The following is a 17,764-nucleotide window of genomic DNA, read 5'->3' on the forward strand; positions in this document are numbered from 1 at the left end:
GAGCACGAAAGTGAAGCAGTGGTTGGGAAGGGAGTGAGACAGGGTTGTAGCCTATCCCCGATGTTATTCAATCTGTATATTGAGCAAGCAGTAAAGGAAACAAAAGAAAAAGTCGGAGTAGGTATTAAAATCCATGAGAAGAAATAAAAACTTTGAGGTTCGCCGATGACATTGTAATTCTGTCAGAGACAGCAAAGGACTTGCAAGAGCAGTTGAACGGAATGGACAGTGTCTTGAAAGGAGGATATAAGATGAACGTCAACTAAAGCAAAATGAGGATAATGGAATATAGTCGAATTAACTCGGGTGATACTGAGGGAATTAGATTAGGAAATAAGACACTTAAAGTAGTAAAGGATTTTTGCTATTTAGGGAGCAAAATAACTGATGATGGTCGAAGTAGAGAGGATATAAAATGTAGACTGGCAATGGCAAGGAAAGCGTTTTTGAAGAAGAGAAATTTGTTAACATCGAGGATAGATTTTAGTGTCAGGAAGTCGTTTCTGAAAGTATTTGTATGGAGTGCAGCCACGTATGGAAGTGAAACATGGACGATAAATAGTTTGAACAAGAAGAGAATAGATGCTTTCGAAATGTAGTGCTACAGAAGAATGGTGAAGATTAGATGGGTAGATCACATAACTAATGAGGAGGTAATGAATAGAATTGGGGAGAAGAGGGGTTTGTGGCACAACTTGACAAGAAGAAGGGACCGGTTGGTAGGACATGTTCTGAGGCATCAGGGGATCACAAATTTACCAATGGAGGGCAGCGTGGAGGGTAAAAATTGTAGAGGGAGACCAATAAATGAATACAGTAAGCAGATTCAGAAGGATGTAGGTTGCAGTAAGTACTGGGAGATGAAGAAGCTTGCACAGGATAGAGTAGCATGGAGAGCTGCATCAAACCAGTCTCAGTACTAAAGACCACAACAACAACAACAGAGTGAAACCCAGTGCCAGCCTCCAAAATAGGAATTAGGGGACTACTGAGTCTAATGTCCCCATTTGACGGATGGATTACCGACAACAGTATATTACAGCTCTCACCCCACAAAGCATTTCAGAGCGGATTGGTATTTAATACTGCCAGGCACTTAAATTTGATTTGCAGAGTATCCATGTAGATGTAGATGTAGATGAAGACTAACCAGTGGTCGAGTGATTAAGAACTGTTTGACATCTCCCTTCTTCCCTTGTTAGTCAAACATAATTTATCCATCAGGATTCTTTGGGCTGTCTCCAAGATTAATATCACTGCAAAAGATCTGTTATCTACCTTGGCTACACTAGTAGGTACAATAAGAGTTAAATGATCCGGCAAACATAAGCTCCATTTTCAACTTTTTCTGTGAGATAGCTGTTTGAAAGAGATTAAATATGTCATATTGACCATTTGAATGTGCTCGTAGCTTGAACAGACATGCATAGCCTATTATTACTGAAGAATGGAGTAACAGGCCTCTCTGTTTTGCTTTGGCTGGTTTAAAAATGTTAGAGAAACTTACTAATGTTGTTTCCATTGATTGCTGTGATATTTCCAGACCCCTGTGCCAAAAGGTTGTGCATAATCAACAGAATTCTGGAAAGAGTACATAATAAGGTAAAATTTTACCGCAAAACGTTTCATATTCATTATTATCTAAATCACCAAATCAAAAATGTCACAAAACGAAAGAAACAAACTTAGAAAAGTAACATAACCAATAACTCTGTCCTATAACGGAACAGTTAAAACTGCATATGTTTACCTCCAACTGCCACACACACTTCGCAGAATTGCAACATGCCCTCCAAAGGTGGTACAAGATATGTTTGGGCAGTGAATCCTATTCTTGAGAAACACTCAGGTGAGGAGCAGGAGAAAACCCTTGGTGATGGATGACAGATAGGTATTCATCACTGGAATGCATCTAATGCATGTTCTTAGGATTCAGATGTAGAGAGAAAGTTGGCCAGTTCGTATGGTAAATATCTTCACCCATAATAAGTTTATGTAGCAGACCATCCTGATTTGTACAGACACTGTCACCCATGAACAGAGCATATGTATCAACACACAGTTGATAGCAGTATTTTATGACTGTGTCTCAGTGTGTTAACAGCATTTCTTAATTCACAAATGAACGTGCTAAGCTCTTTACACTCGTCCAGCATTGCGTTCCACAAACATTGCACTCACTGTCACAACAAACCATAATCATCTCATAATGTGCAAATGAGAGTAACAGCTGCTGCTCCCTTTTCACTTCAAACAGGCGCTATAATATGGATCATTCTGCCATCTGAAGAGAGATTCATCCTTGAAGATCAAACTCGTTCGTTTATTCAAGGCCTAGTCGCTTTTTTGAGGATTTCATGAATGCAAAGAGTTGTATGCCATACCGACTAACTGCTTTGAACACGCAATACACTTTGTAGGGAAGCAGCATTTTCTGAGCAACTGTAACCTCAACAGGCAGTTCTCATGCAGACATCACCAAATTTCCGTATGTAGTTAGTAGTGGGGTAGCATCATTTCCAGAACAGCTCAAGGCCACATGATAATCTGTGTTGTGAGGGTTCGACCTGATCCCTTACCCTCACCCGTCATGGTCATCCTCCGATGCATCCAGTATTGTGGATGTAGCTCACTTGTGCTACTTAGAATTCAAAATGGTGAAATACAGTGACACATTGTCGAATATAAGAGCATTCATGACATATGAAATGACAAGAATTTGAATCAATATTTTATATCTATTACTATATATAAGAGCATTCATGACATCTGAAATGTCAAAATTTAAATCAATGTTTTATATCTAGTACTATGTTGGAGATAGCCTACTTGTACTAATTACTATGTACTATGACCAGCGACACATGCATGGAAATTCCTCCTCAACAATGACCACTGAATCCACTCGACGTTACCTAGTTTTTATTTGAAGAATAATGTGGGCATTATGGATATATTGGCATCGTTAAACGGAGCAGCGTACAATACACTTTCAAATCCTCATGGCCAGCGTCTATTTGTTTAAGGTCAGAAGGCTGGGCAAGTCATTGCACTCAACCTCAATGCCCCATACAACGTCTTGGAAAGGTTTACAAAAACTGACACTCATCAAAACTGAACTGCACTGTGGCCCCATTATACAGGCACCATATGGTGTGAAGAGCTGCTAGGCGTACAACAGCAGCTTCAGTATGGCTGTGCCAATTTGAATGAACAATCGTTATTGCTATGCCTGAGAGCGAGTGGGAAATCACTCTCACCATATCCCTGCAACCTCTGCTGGTGGCATGGGCTCAAGAAAAAAACACTATACTGACATGTGCCTGATCTTCGTAACTTACCAGGTTGACTGGTACCAGCTTCAAACAAGAAACAAAGGATATACTGCCACAAATATATTCTACAGTGGTTGCTGCTGTGCTCCATATTTAGGCGAGGTGCTTCACTCCCATTGCCATTTATGTGTCCATGCATGAACAGTTTTTCCTTTTGTTCCTAGTTTGAATAACGCCCAATGTTTCACACATAACCAACTGTACTTAACCTGTTGCACAGCGTACTACTCATTGTCATTGCTGGACTCACATTCGTCAGGACGACGGTTCAAATCCGCGTCCAGCCACCCTGTTTTAGGTTTTCTATGATTTCCCTAAATCGCTTCTGGCAAATGTCAGGATGGTTCCTTTGAAAGGGCATGGCCGACTTTCTTCCCCATATGTCCCTAATCCGATGGGACCACTGACCTCGCTGTTTGGTCCCTCCCCAAATTAACCAACCATTAACGTGTGACTGTCCTTACAAAACTGTCTTTTTTCCCTATTAACGTAAATGACCATACCCACAATCTGTGTATTACACACAGAGTCACGTTTGTTTCGTACTGCATGTAGAATGATGACAGTTATCTCCACATCAAATATATGAACATCATACGTAGAGGCCGGAATACATGATACTGTACAACGCCTGCATTTCACTTCCAACACATTGTCAGACAGAAACAGTTTATATTGCAACGAATGTTGGGGTCGGGATGTGACACCCAGAGCGGCGGAGGACTTGGCTGTTTGTAGGTCAGAAGAAGGTGCAGCTGTCTCATCGAAACATGGGTTGCAGTGATACTGGAACTGCTTGTCGAGTTTTTAAGGAAGCATCCCTGTTTACAATACACCTTTATTCATTTTAGTACTGAGACGTAATTGCATCAGCTGGGAGGTTGTTGGCCTTTGATGTAACCGGTGACTGCCAGTGCATCAAACACTGTAGTTAGCAAATGCCAGATCGGGAGCCAGCACAATATGTGCCAGTGGCGATGGGCAGTAGTGTCAGCGAAGCTGTCCCCCAAATTGTGTTGACGCAGATTGTAGCAGCTTATCTAAGTAGTAGTCGACGCATACTGCACTGCGATGGATGATGTTCAAACCATAACAACCAGCACAACCAAAGTTGAAGACATATGCCCATGCTGGGTGGTGATCAGCTATGATGGAATCCTTCAGGAAGCAGTGTTAGAGCAACTGAGAGGCCAAGCCATCTCCAGCCCAGACTCAGACATGCATCCCACTACAGACAGACCACCAGCAGGAAGTAGTCGCCCAGAGGGAGATTCAGCAGTGCGAAGGTGCCATGTCGTCTACATACGGTCCCCAGCTCGGGTGGGAAGACGAAGTCGTTGGTAGGTGACTGGTCCATCACACCCAACAGAGTCGTGATGCTAAACGAATATATTGTTGCAAATATAAAAAATTTCTGATACACTGGGACTCAAGTTCGGATTTCCTGTTTTCCGTGGATAGTCAATATTGGTTCAAATGGCTCTGATCACTATGGGACTCAACTTCTGAGGTCATCAGTCCCCTAGAACTTAGAACTACTTAAACCTAACTAACCTAAGGACATCACAAACATCTATGCCCGAGGCAGGATTCGAACCTGCGACCGTAGCAGTTGAGCGGTTCCAGACTGTAGCGCCTAGAACCGCTCGGCCACCCAACTGTGGATAGTCCCTTTAACCATTAGACTGTCGAATGACACCTCCATGCATAACTTAAACTTTGACTGTCGCCGGCCTGAGTGGCCGAGCGGTTCTAGGCGCTACATTCTGGAACCGCGCGACCGCTACGGTCGCAGGTTCGAATCCTGCCTCGGGCATGGATGTGTGTGATGTTGGGTAGGTGTAAGTAGTTCTAAGTTCTAGGGGACTGATGACCTCAGAAGTTAAGTCCCATAATGCTCAGAGCCATTTGAACCATTTTTTGATTGTCACCGAGGTTTCCACATATGCTTTCCCACGGGGTGTGCCGGAATAGGACCTAAAGGGAATGGTTTTTTCTGATTGACAGCTTAGGCTACCACAAGTTGAAAGAAACACATTCGAAAAGAAATAAATAGAGTCAGTGATGATGAAATCACCAACGATGCAACGACGTGAAATGTGATATCAGGGGCAACCGTTCTGAAAACGAAGAATCGGGCCACCCTGGGGTAAGAATAACATGGTGACACTCCCCCCCCCCCAAAAAAAAACGTAGATTTTTCGTAGTTTATTTGCAGTATATGTACTTAATATCCAAAATACTGTCTGTGGACTCGTTATTATTTAATACAACTTTCATGGATTTGCTGTGCTGTTTTAGTTATCTCTAAGAGTGTTTGAATATGGAACAAACGTAGAACTTGGGACTATGTTACAGACCAGTCTGTTACCAAAAGCTTTACTTCATATTCACATTCGTTGCATTCGCAAACTCTCAGCCACATTTTCACCTTCCATCCTACTGTATACACAAGGGTACGCTACACATCAGCTGTCGCCACATTTCGAATGGGACTACTATCACACTCGAACTCCCAACCGGAACTTGAACCTGTGTCACTTGCTTATCGCTTTGATTCTGCTCATTTGATTTCACTGAATTTAGCTCAGCTGGCCTGCTCGTAACCCGCTAACTGCGAGACAGGAAGCTGAGCCAGACCTGGATTGAATCTGCGCTCCGGACAACGACAGTTAGTTGGCAGCTTGCGTGTGGCTTTTAGGTCGTTTTACACGCTCGATTGGTCAAATTCTGGGCTGGTCTCAATCCCCGCCTCCTAAAATACGATACACAAACAGTTAAAATACTATAATCCATAAATCAAAGTTTGCACGATTCACACACGTATGGTGCACACGGCTTTTCTCCCTTAGGTTAACCGATTATCTAACACGCTTTCTCCTGCATTATTACGCATTCTACTAGGTTTTGACAGTGATCCTGCTATTGTTATTTCCTCGTCTCCAGGACACACCGTAGTCAGTTTACAGAAAAATGTGAATTTAGGGACGTTTTAGGGACGCCAGTCGAAATCGGACAAATATTTCGGTAGCAAACCACTACAATCTTTAAACTCAAAATTTCAATAAGTATATTGGGTTTCTTCTCTAACAACTTCCTGCGAGAACTATTTCGTGAAATCCAGTCTTCACTGAAGTAATAATTTTGCTCTTTACTGTGATATACCAATTAACATGAAAATTACTTCCTCATAACAACTCATAAGAAAATAACCTGGAAAATTCCGAATAAACCATCATCGAAAATTATGAAGAAATTTAACCTTCAGGGCCACTTTTTTGTTACATAGACAACTACATATGGTCAGTCACACATAAAGCAGTGGAATGCCAAATGTAATTTAGACGTTTATCCCAAATTTATTGAATAGAACTGTCAAATTCAAATTACTTTCAGATTAATGTCTGTTTTTAATTAATTTCAAAATTTACTTCATCACTGCACAACTGTGCGCTTGAAATCTGTTTTTGCTTTCCTCATTATGTAAATCAGTTCTCAAGCAGTTCTAACGGTCCTTTTTTGAATAAATTTAACTGTCTTTCGTTATGGTTATAACAATAAGATAGATTTTATGACTCGGGCCAGAATCCTATCGTTGGTAGCATGTAACTGAAATTTTACACTCACGAGAAACAATCAATAAATACTAGTAGATGTATTTTTCCAGTCATAATGAAAACTGTAGGCTTACTTTTCCTGGAGGCAACGACGCTGTGTGAGTGTCGGCTATTATTAGCAGACATTTCCTCAGTATTTACATGGCTCACACATGGCTTTTCTTCCCGTTGCCTATTGCCATGAGGTGTTATATTAGCATTCCACATCTTTATATGCAGAACCAATATCCATCCATCCAAGTCTCTTATTCCTTGGAATTGGAAATACTCTAGTCTGACGTCCAAACTGGAATGTGTACTGTCTGATGGCTCGTGACTGACTTTGTTTGGCGCGTTCTCTTGGTGCCCTCCACCTTTTCCTTTGACGCGGTTTTGCCACCCTAACAGAGGGTCTTCCTTCCACATTTTCCCACTCTGTCATTACAAATCTATCGATCCTATCATAGACCAGTTGACTACATAATGTTTTACAGTTTGCAGTACACGTACAGAAAATGTCTATACCCAGTAAGTGGGCATAAATATTATCGAAGCGTACACAAATTTATTGATAAATAAGCGTAAGTTGCCTGTGACATGAGATGCTGGTGTTACACAACTGGCGAGAGGAAGGGTATCGAGCGATTAGCCACGCAGAATAATTACCTGTGGACTAATTTTACTAAATAAATTATATCTGCCCAAATAAGCGTCATTTGAGAGCGCAGAAAACTAGCTGTTATGTTTACTATTGTAGTTTCGGTTGATTCATGGTTTTTTACATCTGCCATCTGCAACTACTTCATAGTGCATTGTCTTTATCCTAATCATGAAATGAAATGTCGTGTGGCTAGGGCCTCCCGTCGGGTAGGCCGGTCGCCAAATCCCCTAGAATCAATCGACAATAAATTATCCAGAACCGTTGCTAGGAGACGATTCATGAATAGAAGAATGGCCAGGAAAACGAAGACCTTCATGCAGAACATTTTCCTTCCGTCTGAGTGTCTTAAGCTGATCTTTTGGTGAGTACGGCCCATAGTAGAGAAATAAGGATCCGAGTTTCTATGGCCGGTGTGGCCGAGCGGTTCTAGGCGCTGCAGTCTGGAACCGCGCGACCGCTACGGTCTAAGTTCTAGGGGACTGATGACCTCAGAAGTTAAATCCCATAGAGCTTAGAGCCATTTGAACCATTTTTTGTGTTTCTATGCCATTACTATTTACAAATGACGCATAAACCCTTTTGATCTAATAAATTGCTGAGGTAGTATGTCGAAGGATATGCACGATTAGATAGGAGTTCTTTCTGCACAATTTTATAGCCTACCATGCAGTTGTCCTTATCCCTAAATTATTTTCTCATTATTTGTTTTCCTGTGTATTAGCATGCATTGAAGTCTTCCCCAGATACCACACTACGTTTCGGTTGTGGAAAATCTGCACTTCCTCCAGAACTTATGTACTAGTATCCCAGCTATAGCTGTTGCATATGATATATTTGCATTACTGGTCAACGAATATGCTGTGAGACCATTTAGATGCTGCCTGAATCGTTTCGTTACCCGCATGTCTTCTTCACCCGCAACGCAGTTCGACCCGACTATGTAGTTTTCGAACACTTCTAGTTTCTTATTCTTGCCAAGTCTAGTCGGTAGTGACATGAAGTGCCGATTACAGTTCGACACTCGCCATGTTTCCTTTCCAGCAAGCTGTTCGTGTTCAGCTCGGGCAGTGTCAGCAATATTTTGTTTCAGACCGATTATAAAATTAAACTGTTATCTGCGTTGAGTCGAGAAATTGGTTCTGTTTTACAACGACTCGTTATTCCTACTGTTCGTACGAGTTCGCACTAACGAGGATTTGAGTATAGTTTTTCACTATGCAGTAGGACCATCATGAAGTACAAAAGAAGCAACGGTGTGATTTTTTTTTCTTCTTTTTTTTTAGAAGAGCCAGGAAATGAAATAAATTGCGATTGCGTCGACAAGCGTTGTCATTCATTCACAAGAAGTGTAAGAAAAAACATTTCAATTACGAAAATAACTCGTAACGAGTATATTTCTCGAGAAGACTAAATACATATAGAACAAAATTTAGTCGTTACTTTTACAGACCTAACAGTTCCCGGGCAGTTCGGAATGTCTTCTGAAAATCTCATTGACGCTCACGCTCGTTTCAATAACTTCAGCTGTCTCTCACGCTTGAATAAATGCACATAATATTAATATCCGCATTGAAATTCAGACCCAATAATAACTCCTCTGACAACTCATCTTTACCGGCTTCTAAATTATCAATTTTTGACTGCTTCAGTTAAGTCCTACGTAAGAATTCTGTATTCAAACTTAAGCCATATAGTCGTGGAAAGTCCGTACACTGACCGGAAACAATGTTAGCACTATTTAAGTATCACACACTCCGTTTTAGTTTACAAAAACATCTGAGGTGGTATGTTAAAGGACAGTTACACATCAGTAGACCGATAGACAAGATAATGTTTTCGGTTAGAATTCTACATTGTATTCATGACAAAAAAAGCGAGGTTGTTCCCAGTGCTAATCAACATAGGCTATGAACCAGCATACCTGGGAGGGGTGAGCGTATGTCTCGGTTTGCTTTTTTGATGAATGACGAAATAATTTTGAGATTGGTACACTTGCTAAAACTAATGCTGAATTGATACGTCTGTCTGTTGGCGAACAAGGATGCAAGTTCGGTTTGTGAAGATTTTCTTTCTAGATGGAAAGATTGGATGCGGAATAGCTGTCCTCCCGTGCCCACTACCCCTCACTGATCATATGAATGCGTGATGCAGCCATGGCGGTCACAAGTAAAAATGAGGAAGTCAGCTTGTAATTTTCATCTTCTGTCAAAGTTTCTGGTATCTTCCTGCTAGTGCCATTTTTTACTGCAGCACGTTTTCTTTTCTCTGTCTCTGGATGTGCTACTCCTTGTTGAGCTTTGTCTCCTTAGGTTTCATACTGCAAGGCGGCAGGCCCTCTGCCCACGTCATACAATTACTGAGGACCATCAAACCAGCCTATCTTGCATCTGTAAAATCTGAATTCGCATACGTGCAAATTAACGTCATTTCGCTAGCATATTACACTGGCATGCAAAGTAGGTAACCGGATGCTATGTACTGGTATCTACGTGACGGGAGTAGCATACATGCATATCGTAATACTGTTCACTTCGCGTAGGAGACGAGTGGGAACTTTTGGGCTGTGACCAGGCCAACCGCTCACAATAGCAAGAGGTGGCAGGACATCCGGTCACTGGGAACTGCAGACAGAGTTCTCACCCCTAGCTGGTGACTTTCTCATTTGATATCGGGCCTCAGGGACCAGAGCGATGGACGCTCGCTATTTTTACGATGGCTGCGGGCAGTTTTCTAGCGTAAGCTTCATGTTTTGGGTAGGAACGCGCCAGCTCGGCGCCACGACTGTGCTATTTCTGAGACGTTCCAGGAAAATGGTCACCGAGCACCTCGCGATAGCCGACAGAACGACGCCACACGTCGCGCCCCAATTATCATATTCCGATGGTGCCCGTCGCCAGAAAGATTCCCGCGCAAATTCCTGGTGGATGCTATGATAAGGCTGCTCGACTGTTACATCGGCACACATTTGCTGTCACCATCGGGAATTGGCGGGAAAGAATAGTGCGCCTAGGTTGACGGAGAACAGTAGTGAGAGTCTAGATGAATATGTTGCAAGATCATATTTGGCGAAAGTTTTGTTTATCGGCGACGATTGGCAGAGTTCTGGCACAAACAGAGCGGTCGCTCTCTGGACGGGGGGTAGGAGTGTGAGGAGTTGGTTCCTGGCCACCGCAGGAGTCGGTCGCGTACATTGCTGCCCATGCCGCTGAGTAATTTCATCCCAGTTTCATTTTTCCGGCCACTCGGACAAACACTTCGTTTTTTATTGTTTTTTTATTTATTATTTTTTTTTCGTGCCCGCACTTCGATCGGTCTCTAAGGCGGAACCCATCTCCACGCAGCGGAGGCGACCACGAGTAGCAGCTATCATCAGCACCCCATCTTGCATCGTACTGTCGGTAATACATACAGCTCCGGCCTGTAGGGTTTCAGGGGTTTCAGCTGATTTTTCAGCCACCAAAAATTTGAAGCGAGGTTCCTCAATGTAGGCATCTGGAGAACAGTTTGTATCCTTAGGTGACATCGTGGTACTGCATCCGATTACCCATTATTATTACACATTTTACCTGTTCTTTTTGCTCCCCCTTCTGGTAATGGAGAATCACACTAGATTCCATGCAGTATCGTTTGTCAAGTGAGGCCTATTTACGTGTTTGGTTTGCATTTATACTCATGATTGTTCCTTGTACAAATTCATGGTCAATAAAGAAAATAAATATGATTGTAAGTTGTTAGGACGACATTTATCTGTTAAAGAGTCACATTCACCAGACTTTGGTCAATTTATTTAATGAATAAATTACATGAGAGGCTACTCACCCAACACAGGATTTATTTCAGGGCCATTATAAAATTGCCTTACACACCCTGTGCAGTTTCAACATAAACCCACTTGGATGTGATTTGCATAACATCGTAATTCTGCCCCAACTCGCATATCCGTTAAGCATCCCACGACAACAAACACTCGGCTAGTTTCCAACACTACCATCGATAGAAGGAACACTTACATCTCCCCACTAGAATTTTTCTAAAAATGCGAAGAAAATATATTTTGAAAATCGAGAGATAAAAAATCCCAAAGAAAATCTTTATCCAACAACAAGATCCAAAAAAAAAAAAAATACACCAACCAATAACCCACCAATGGCTCTCACCTCTTAAGTCATCACAGCTGTAATACGATAAAAATATCAGGCACACTTCACATTCTCTCATCCCTATATTTGAAGTTACAATCGTTGTAAGTGGACATAGGATAAACAAGAAAATCTATTTAGTTACAGATCTTGACTAAATAACAACAAAATATCAAAAACACTTTTCATTTTAACTTCCACTTACTATTTTTCAGTAGTTAAATAAGGATATATATATATATTGCCACCAAGATTAACTCTCGAAAGTATGATAGGAGATGAAAAGTGTGGGACAAAAGTTGCATAGAACAAGGGGGGCCGTAATATGGCGTTAGTTTTTTGTTGCTAGGTGGGGTCGCTTCAGAGATATGAAGGTCAACTTTGTTTTTTTTAAATGGGATGCTATAGTTTGGTACTTATTTTCTGATCTTCCTTAGCACATCGGCACTTATCGAAGCACATGCTCTGACGTTTCTCTCTCGCATATCTTCAGGGGTAGTTGTAACGTCTTTATAAACAATGTCTTTTATGAATCCCCACAAGAAAAAATCCAGAGGCGTCAAGTCTTGCCAACGAGCCGGCCACGACACATCTCCTCCGCGTCCAATCCAACGATGTAGGAATTGTCTCTGCAACTCATTTCCTTGCTATCAGCGAAAAATGTGATGGACACCTACCGTGTTGATACCACATTCTGTTCCTTGTTTCTAAAGGTATTTCTTTCAATAACAGATCTAATGTTTCTCGCAGGAATGTGTTGTACTTCCTACCATTAAGATTTCCTTCGATGAAATAGGGGCCTATAATTCTGTCCTCCAGAATCCCACACCGTACATTCGCTGACCACGGCTTTTGGTGTGCAACTTGCCGCAGCCAACATGGATTTTCAGTTGCCCAATAATGTATGTTATGAAAATTAATATTTCCATGGTTCGTGAATGTAGCATCGTCAGTAAATAAAATCAAATTAATAAATGTGTCATCCCTCTGAATATGAAGTTGAACCAATCGGCAGAATTCAATACGACTCATACAATCCGCACCAGTTAATTCTTGGTGGAGTCAAATATGGTTACGATGATATTTATGGCGATGCAGAACACGAACAACACTAATCTGGCTCATGCCAGATTCCCTTGCGATTTGACGCGAACTAACACAAGGATCTCGAACCACAGTGGCAAGAGTACCAGTTTCCGTTTCCTCTCCTTTGCCGAATATGTTTCCGATGCGTTAAAGATCCAGTTGTTCTCAATTTATCATACACATATTTAAATGTACGACGTGTAGGGTGAGTACGTTGGGGATATCTTTCAGCGTATGTCTCTAGCTGTCACTGAATTTCGTTGGCGTTCTTCGTATATGAGAAGCATATCGACTTGTTCTTCCAAGGAATACATCATTCACAATCACTTGATTCGCGCTACTAGTCTTACCGTTCCTATTAGTGTTGTATTGCGAAACCGTCGAATAGTGTTTACATGTCAATGGCACGTTAGATGGATACGCCGTATTCGGCGAATATTTACTATTTGCGCGATATACGAGAGAGAATTGTCAGAGCATGTGCTTCGATAAGTGCAGAGGTGATAAGGAATACCACTCAGTCCTTGATAAGAAGTTTACAGCACTGCTCTGATACCAATGGTCATCACTCCGAACAGCTTCTGTAAATGGGCGTCCATGCCACCTTTTTGACCTTCGTTGACTTTCAAAGACCTTACTGTTACACATCATTGGATTCGTTTCGATAGCCGCTATCAGCAAATAAGTACCCAACTACAGCATCCCATTTAAAAAAAAAAAAAAAAAACGAAGTTGACCTTCATATCTCTGACGCGACCCCACCTAGCAACAAAAAACTAACGACATTTTATTACCCCCCGTTGTCCCATGCTACATTTGTCCCACAAACGTTTCAGCTACTATCATACTTTCGGAGTTATTATAGGTAGCAATAGTTAGTGACTCACCATATATATACCATTCTTAATTTTAAAACAATTTTGAGAGTGAGAGCTATACAAAATAAAAATACAGTAGTTACTTTCGTAGACTTCAAGAAGGTCTACGACTCAGTTGACAGACAAACACTATTCCAGATACTTTATGAATCAAGGATAGATGAAAACACCAGAAGACTTGTTGAACAAATGCTCACAGATACAACATCAAGAATTAAGTTTCAAGGCGAAATTTCTGAACCATTCAAAATCAAAACAGTAGTTCGACACGTAGATGGACTGTCCCCAATTCTCTTTAACTTGGTTTTAGATAAAATAGTAAAAACCTGGGAAAGCACATTAAAAAACAGATGGCATTGATAACTGAAAACCGAACAGACGCAACAGTTATGCTTGATCTGTTACACGAGATTGCTGAAAAGACTGGGCTAAAAATATCCTATGAAAAAACCGAATATATAGAACACAAACATAATATAGAAAATTTTATGAAAACAAAGTCTGGAAAAATTAAAAGAGTTGATAAATTCAAAAACCTGGGGGAGTGGATCCAAGCCAATGGACTGGATAACACAACAAATAAAGAAAGAATAAAAAAGTTGGAATTTGCATATAAATTAACACAAAACTACTACAATAAAAATCAATATCCATACAAGCGAAGATTAAACGTTATAATTCAGTTATTAGGACACAAGCAACGTATGGATCAGGGTGCCTAACAGTGAATAAGAAAGGCGAATTAAGAGAACTAGAAAAAAGAGAGAGAAAAATACTAACAAAAATTCTAGGTCATGAGACAAACAAGGAAAATAAGTGGATTAAAAGGAGAAATGAAGACTTATACAAAAACACAGAAAAGATCACAGATACAATGAGGAAGAGACGGCTAAAATTTTATGGACATTTAAAAAGAATGAAAGAAACACGGATTACAAAGAAAATTTTTAATTACGCTAGTAAGCTGAAAAAAACTGTAGGATGGATAGAAGTAGTAAAGAAAGACGCCAGCAAAATAGCTGTTACAGAAGAAATAATACGTGACAGGAATCACTTCAGGCTACTGATAGAAAACGCAAACTATGAAGAAGATGAGCCAAAACCTCGACCCAAGAGAGTGTGGGCAGATGAGCAGAGACGAGCAGTTGGCGAGAAAATGAAGAAGTGCTGGGAAGAACGGAAGAAAAAGAAACACCATAAGTCTTAAGTTCAATGCGGTCCACAGCTGGCCAAATTCATAATTAATATATATATACAGGGTGTCCCAGCTATCTTGTCCACCCAAAATATCTCTGGAACAATAACAGCTATTGGAAAACGACTTTCACCGGTATCAATGTAGGGCTGGGGCCCATGAATGTACATATTTGGAAACATTCTAAAACGAAAGCATATCTGTTTTTTAACACAAACTTGTGTTTTTTTAAATGGACCTCCTATATTTTTTTTCAGCAATCCATAGCATGACAAAGCACATACACAATGGCGTTGATTGCATCGCAATATTCCCATTACATCCCGAGATATTAAGACGCGAAGTTGACGCTTGAAACACCCGACATGCGCTGCTAGCGCACGTCCTGAGGCTCAGGCATGAATCCCATGCTGCCCGTAATCGCGATGTGATTGACATGCGTAATCACACTTCCATACTTATCAAGAGGTCCGAAACGAATAATACGGTCTGCTGCCATCCTGCTGCGATTACGGGCAGCATGGGGTTCACGCATGAGCCTCAGGACGTGCGCTAGCAGCGCATGTCGGGTGTTTCAAGCGTCAACTTCGCGTCTCAATATCTCGGGATGTAATGGGAATATTGCGATGCAATCAACGCCATTGTGTATGCGCTTTGTCATGCTATGGATTGCTGAAGAAAAAATATAGGAGGTCCATTTAAAAAAACATAAGTTTGTGTTAAAAAACACATATGCTTTCGTTTTAGAATGTTTCCAAATATGTACATTGATGGGCCCCAGCCCTACATTGATACTGGTGAAAGTCGTTTTCCAATAGCTGTTATTGTTCCAGAGATATTTTGGGTGGACAAAATAGCTGGGACACCCTGTATAATATATTCTTAGCATTGAATGGGATGCTATCAATCGTTCATATAACATAGTAAAGCATTTTAAAACTATGCATAAAATGAGTGTTAATTTGCAAAATAAAATTAAGACAAATTTACTGTATGTATATTAGTAGGACTTAGTAGAAAACAGAGAACAGTACATTTACTATTCTACTTCACTACTTCTAATCAAGAGAAGAAAACATTTTTCTGTTTATTGCTACATCTGAAGCACAAAAGCAAAAGTGGAAATGTGTTACATCAAGGATAAACAATATGACACAAATATATATGGTGTGAGCAGTGACCAAGCTTATTAACCAGCGTGACATTAAGGAATAGACAAAAATTTCTTTTCATGTCGGGAAGAAAATACAAACATGTTCAGGAAATTCAGGAATACAGAAACACCAGTCACTTAGGAATGAATGATGACTGGGTGCTGTGTGATGTCCTTAGGTTAGTTAGGTTTAAGTAGTTCTAAGTTCTAGGGGACTGATGACCATAGATGTTAAGTCCCATAGTGCTCAGAGCCATTTGAACCATTTTTTGAACTTAGGAATGAAACAAATAGGAAGTGCAGAGAAGCTAGGGCAAAATGGCTGCATTAAAAATGTGAAGAAATCGAAAAAGAAATGATTCGCGAAAGGAAAGACTCACCGTATAGAAAAATCAAAACAGCATTCGGTGCAATTAAAAGCAAGTCTGCTAACATTAAGAATACAATGGAAATGTCACTTTTAGATACAGAGGAGAGAGCGGATGGGTGGAAAGAGTGCATTAAAGGCGTCTATAAGGGGATGACTTCTCTTATGTCGTGATAGAAGAAGAAAGAGCAGTTGACAGGGAAGAGACAGTGCATCCGGTACTAAAATCAGAATTTAAAAGAGCTTTTGAAGACTTAAGACCAAATAAGACAGAAGGTATAGATAACATTCCATCAGAATTTCTAAAATCATTGGTGGAAGTGGTAACAAAACAACTATTCACGTTTCTGTGTATAATGTATGACACTGGCGATATTCCATCAGACTTTCCAAAAAGCGTCATCCACAGAACTCCGTAGATAGCGAGAATTATCGCACAATCAGCTCGACAGCTGATGCATCGAAGTTGCTGACAAGGATAATATACAGAAGAATGGAAAAGAAAATTGAGGATCTGCTAGATGATGATCCGTTTGGCTTTAGGAAAGGTAAAGGCACCAGAGAGTCAGTTCTGAGGTTGCGGCTGATAATGGAAGCAAGACCAAAAAGAAGCAAGACACGTTCTGGGTTTGTCGGCCTGGAGAATAGGTTATACAAAGTAAAACGGTGCAAGATATGTTCTGAATTCCGAGAAAAATAGGGTAAACTATAGGGAAAGACGGGTAAAACAAAATATGTACAAGAACCAAGAGGGAATAATAAAAGTGGAAGACTAAAAACGAAATGCTCGGATTAAAAAGGGCAGAAGAAAGGGATGCAGTCTTTCGCCCCTACTGTTCAGTTTATACATCGAATAAGTATAGACGGAAATAGAAGAACGGTTCAAGAATGGGATTAAAATTCAAGATGAAAGGACGTAAAAAATAAGATTCGATGATGACATTACTATCTTGAGTGAAAGTGAAGAAGATTTACAGGATCTGTAGAATGAATTGAACTGTCTAACGAGTACAGAATATGGATTAAGAGTAAATAGAAGACAGACGAAAGTAATGAGGAGTAGCAGAAATGAGAACAGCTAGAAACTTAACATCAGGATTGGTGATCATTAAGTACATGAAGTTATGGGATTCTACTACCTAGGCAGCAAAGTAACGCATGACGGACGGAGCAAGGAGGACATAAAAATCAGAATAGTGCTTGCGAAAAGACATTCCTGGCCAAGAAAAGTCTGCTATATCAAACATAGGTCTTAATTTGAGGAATAATTTTCTAAGAACGTACGTCTGGAGCACAGCGTTATAGGGAAACATGGACTGTAGGGAAACCGGAACACAAGAGAAACATTTCAGAT

The 17,764-nt window shown here is 40.7% G+C and overlaps 1 protein-coding gene across 1 annotated transcript in view; it reads left to right on the forward strand.

The window, feature by feature from the left end:
* LOC126188632 (dual specificity calcium/calmodulin-dependent 3',5'-cyclic nucleotide phosphodiesterase 1-like) overlaps window positions 1–17,764 on the forward strand; it is a 590,211-nt gene that overhangs the window by 387,488 nt on the left and 184,959 nt on the right. The gene's annotated exons all lie outside the window — the stretch shown is intronic.

This window comes from Schistocerca cancellata, chromosome 5, assembly GCF_023864275.1.
Source record: "Schistocerca cancellata isolate TAMUIC-IGC-003103 chromosome 5, iqSchCanc2.1, whole genome shotgun sequence".
In the NCBI taxonomy this organism is placed as follows: Eukaryota; Metazoa; Arthropoda; class Insecta; order Orthoptera; family Acrididae; genus Schistocerca; species Schistocerca cancellata.